General features: G+C 35.0%; 1 long non-coding RNA gene across 1 annotated transcript; it reads left to right on the top strand.

The window, feature by feature from the left end:
- The first annotated feature begins 274 nt into the window (after nt 1-274).
- On the top strand, nt 275-4,444 carry LOC126748134 (uncharacterized). The gene is made up of 3 exons (XR_007664638.1): nt 275-385; nt 721-1,678; nt 3,433-4,444. It is a non-coding gene; the product is annotated as an uncharacterized LOC126748134 (long non-coding RNA).
- Nucleotides 4,445-5,334: the final 890 nt, after the last annotated feature.

The raw sequence follows: 5,334 nt of genomic DNA, 5'->3' as shown, positions 1-5,334 counted from the left end.
CAGTGCCTTAAATCATAATATTGCAAAAGTAACGTTTTTCCAAATTAAATGGAGAATCTAACAGCTGACTTTTTTCCCTCCGTATCTTACGCCACTGGCAATTTTTAAAAATTGGCTTCATCAGTAATTGACAATTCGTTAAAATAACCTGCACACGAAATTTAATTAAAATTGAGCTGATAGTAGCAAATTCCCTCCGTCCCTGGCTCTCCGGTTCCCTGCCGATGCCGCTCGATCACTCGGCATTACTCATTACAATTTTTTCGTGTGCTCTGCGACGACGGGTTTTTTCGTTTACGTGTAAAAGTGGTGAAAATGGCAGAAAATCGCAAATCCAAGAAGAGAAAGTTGCAGGAATTACTGCAAGATTTATTGGAGGAATCAAGTAAGTAGATAGTCTCTTAATATTCCTTTTTTTTTAGAATTTGTCACAGCATACGTATTAGAAATAACGAACTGCTGCAAATATACAATACAATTATTTGCATGAAAACAATTTTTCCACAGGAATGTTTTATTTTCTTATTATAATCCCACTGAATTATACTCAAATTTTTTGTGCAGTTTCAATGAACATAATATCATAAAAATATCGAGTTGCATAGCGAAACCGGCCACGCCGCGCTATCGCTTATTCGTAAACATTTCGCCTTATCTTGGTTATAAATTTTTTAATCAGAGAACGCGTCAATAAATTCTTACGACTTTATTTGTCCATAGGCGACTCGTATGTTTCGATTGGGTCTCAAAGTGACGATGAGGTCCTTTTACCACTCTTTCAAAAGCGGGTCAGGTGCAGCCACCTAACGGTTTATGGGCTACTGGACTTACTGGAAAAGAAAATTCCGGAAAATTTAGGACCAGAGGTACATTCCGATATTTCGGAATTACTCTCAGTTTTTCTTTCAAAGGGTCTGGATGCAGAAGGACGTAAGATTACTCTAGAACAATAACCAATTTTAAAAGGATGTGAGGCTCTGAAACCACCAGAGATAAATCCGGAAATCAAATCGTGTGTTACATCTGCAATATTAGGACAGGATATGTTCTTATCAAAACTTCAGAGCCAATTAGCAACAGCTATAAGTGCACTAGCTGTTCCATTAAATGTTACTTATGAAAAGCTTAAAAAATCAGACACGCCATCTTCTTCCCACGAGGAGTTGGAGAAGTTAGGAGATCCAATGAAACTTGTGGCCGACGCTTTTCATTCTTTATCGAAACATAGACGTTACTTAATGGTTCCATGTTTGAACGACGCCGTCAAAGATGTTTTGAAAACTTGTTCCATAGATTCTTTCCTTTTTGGGCAGAATTTCACTGAAAAACTAAAGTGCTCTTCTGAAGCAAAGAAACTTGGCGCGTCTATTAAAAAGAAGCCTAAGATTCTTCGTACAGGAACTACAGTTCCCACTTCGTCTCGTCGCCCTTTATCATCGAAACAGGCTGCTGGATCTTCAAGAAGAAATTCACAGTTTTTTCAGTACCGCCAACGTTCGGTGAAACCTCGTTACAGAAAGGAGGAGGAAGGGAGGCACAACCCACGGAAACGGCAATACCAACATTAGAGGGGGAATCATCAGTTGGCGAAGCCAGTCGTGTATTTGAATCCAGGTAAACATCAACTATAACAATGGAGGAGGACCTAACCGCCGTTGCACAGCCATCATTATCACAGGTGACTGCCGGTCGTTTATCTCAGTATATTAATCAATGGTCGCTGCTTACTCGTGAAAAGGCTATGCTGCAATGTCTTAAAGGCTATAAACTGCCTTTTATAAAAAAGCCAGTTCAATTACACATACCAAACCCAGATTTAAACCCAAGTAACGCAAAAGAGTTGGAGGACAGTCTATCTAAATTAATAGCTATAGGTGCAATCTCTGCTACAAGTCCACAAGTTAATCAGTTTATTTCCTATTTTCTTGTGCTAAAACCAGATGGTAGTTCTAGATTTATCTTAAATTTAAAAAAATTAAATACCTTCTTGAGGCCTTCTCATTTTAAAATGGAGGATTATAGGACAGTATTACACTTAATATTTTAAGATTGTTTTTTTACCACAAGAGACCTTAAAGACGCATATTTTTTAATCTCACTTTATTGGAAACATAGAAAATATCTGTCTTTTATAAACAATAACATATATTATAGATTTAACTGTCTTCCCTTTGGACTCTAAGTACGTAAGAGTACTGCTCCATACATTTTCACAAAAATGTTTAAACCAGTCTTACGATATCTTCGAAGCCACGGTATCGTATGCGTGGTCTTTCTTCATGACATAATTATTATTAGTAAGTCAGAGCAGGCAGCAATCACTGATTCCCAGTTTACAAAAAATATTTTAGTTTCTTTAGAATTTATTATAAATATGAAAAAGAATTGTTTTACTCCAACGCAAAAATGCAAATATTTGGGGTTTTTATATGATTCTCGAGAATTATTATTATCCTTACCACAACAAAAGGTAACTCTTTTGTAAGAACTTATTTCTCAAACATTAAATAAAACTATAATTTCTATACAAACATTGGAAGAACTCATAGGAAAATTGGTAGCCGCGTTCCCAGCGTGTCCCTATGGCTGGGTCTATTTAGAGATTTTGGAACGGGAAAAATGTATAGCCTTACAACGTAATAACCAAAATTATAAACGGAAATTGGTAGTATCAGATTATATGAAAACTGATTTAAAATGGTGGATACAATGTCTTTCGTTTAATAAGGGAATGCCAATTTTACCAAGTAAAAATTACGATTTAGAAATTTTTTCCGACGCATCTCCAACCGGTTGGGGCGCGTTTTGCAAGGATCAATCAATAAATGGTTTTTGGAATTCTTTTGAAGCCTCACACCACATTAACTATTTAGAATTGGTTGCCGCGTTAAATGCGGTAAAATCATTTGCCCAACATCTCTCTAATTGTTAAATACTTCTTCGTGTTGACAATACAACGGCTGTATCCTGCATTAACCGGGATGTGAAGACCGAAATATTTACATTTTTGCTTCCTATATAAATACTAAAGAAAATGTTTTTGCGGATAGGGCATCTCAGTTACAAAATATTGACACTTTTTTTTTCTTTAAATTCTGAGGTTTTCTCCATTATCTGTTCTAAGTTCGGAACACCAATACACGCATAGATCTATTTGCAACAAAATTAAATACGAAATGCAACCGCTATATTTCATGGAAACCTGACAGTGGATGCTTTTACCTTTCCATAGCAAAAAGATTTTTTTTATGCTTTTCTACCTTTTTGCCTAATTACTAAATGTTTAAGAAAAATAATTGATGAGAAAGCTCAAGGTATTTTAGTAGTTTCTCGATGGAATTCTCAACCGTGGTACGCTCTATATCAAAAATTACTGTTAAATAAATCTTTAGTTTTTCAACCAAGTGAAACCTTATTAATTTCCCCTTTCAGGCAGAAACATCCTTTGTGGCGGCATCTTACCCTGGAGGCCGGGATTTTGTCAGGCAGGCTTTCCTCCGTAGAGGAATTCCGCTATTAGGTATCTCACCTATCATATCTTCTCTGGCGCCAAGTACATTTACTTAATACAATATTTATTATCGTAAGTGGTGGAGTTTTTGTATGTCACAATCAAAATCTCCATATAACTATTCGTTAGACACGTTGTTTTTATTTTTAACGGAACAATATAATACAGGAGCATCATACTTTACCTTATATTCACAATATTCCGCGTTATCTTTTGTTTTTTCATCGATAGATAAAGAAAAATCTTTTTCAAACGGTTTTTAAAAGGAATATATAGACAGAAACCTCCTTAACCTAAATATTAAATAACGTGGGACCCTTCTTTAGCTCTAGACTATTTAGCAAAAATATACCCTCTACCGGAGGTACCTATGCCAAAATTAACCTGTAAACTAGTAACTTTACTTGCTTTAGTAACGAGACATAGAATACAGACATTGTCTAAAATTAGAATTAAAAATATTGCTCATTTTAGCGATAGGCTAGAAATTAAAATTCCAGATTTAATAAAGGACATCAAGTCGTAATAATTGTCAACCTTTGCTGGTTGTTCCATACTTTACTGAAAATCCTTCACTATGTTTAGCTTCAGTAATTGATGAATATATACAAAGAACCCAGACTCACAGGTCTAACGAAGACGATTGGTTAATTTTAACTTATGCCAAGCCTGTTCATCCAGCAACCACACAAAGAATTAGTAAATGGATTAAGAATAAATTATCTGAAAGTGGAGTGGATATAAATTATTTTTCCAGTCACAGCACAAGACACGACGCCGCGACTTCGGCAGCCTAGCCTTCGGCTGGAGTTTCGATAGAAGTGATTAGGAAGGCCGCTGGATGGACCCAAAAAAGTAACACATTTAACACTTTTTATAATCGCCCTTTGAGTTCTGATTCTACATTATTTGCTAGAAGTATACTTAATAAAAGTATAAACGTGTAAAAAGATTTAAAAAATAGGTTTTTTGTATTAATATTATATTATTATAAAATTTGTTTATTATATATACTATATATATGTTTTTCTTTAATAAAATACGTTATTCTAGATCTTTATTTTTCTATTTTTTGGTTATGTGATGTTATCCAAAACCTCTTACATTCTGACATCACGTCGATCTAGATCTTATTTCTCTTTAAACATCTACAAGTGTAATTATTGTAATTTGAGAACGGCAATACGAAATATAATTTAAAGATCAATTGACTTACCTTAAGGAAAATTGATCGGAATTATATGAGTATTGCCGTTCGAAGAATTACAATCCCTCCCTTTACCCTTCCCTACCAGATCTAGATCTTGCTCTTAAAAAAATTGTGATGAGTAATGCCGAGTGATCGAGCGGCATTAGCAGGGAACCGGAGACCCAGGGACGGAGGGAATTTGCTTTAAAATTCGTGCTGCAGAGCTTGGCAGAGCCAGAAAAAATTGGCACTACAAGTGTAATTATTGTAATTCTTCGAACGGCAATACTCATATAATTCCGATCAATTTTCCTTAAGGTAAGTCAATTGATCTTTAAATTATTCTTAATTTTAACACCCTGTATCTTTGTTATTAAACATTTCTGAGAAAAAATTTTATGATGAAAGTCTGTTTTTTTTTTTAAATTCTCTATCACGTATTAAAATTAATGACCTTTAAACTGGACCACCCTGTATGCCCTCAATGATATTTTATTGTGACATCGCTTCATACCAATGCTTTAAACATTAGGTGCTGGACCACTAACTTATTGTTTGGTGTGCTGCCTCACGTGGTGTCGAAGGTATGACTGGCTATAATCGGTATTTTTTAAGTTTTTTCTTACATAATGGC

The sequence above is a fragment of the Anthonomus grandis genome, chromosome 22, assembly GCF_022605725.1.
Source record: "Anthonomus grandis grandis chromosome 22, icAntGran1.3, whole genome shotgun sequence".
Classification (NCBI taxonomy): Eukaryota; Metazoa; Arthropoda; class Insecta; order Coleoptera; family Curculionidae; genus Anthonomus; species Anthonomus grandis.
The sequence above is the reverse complement of the archived record's forward strand: the minus strand, read 5'-3'. Positions and strand labels throughout refer to the sequence as shown.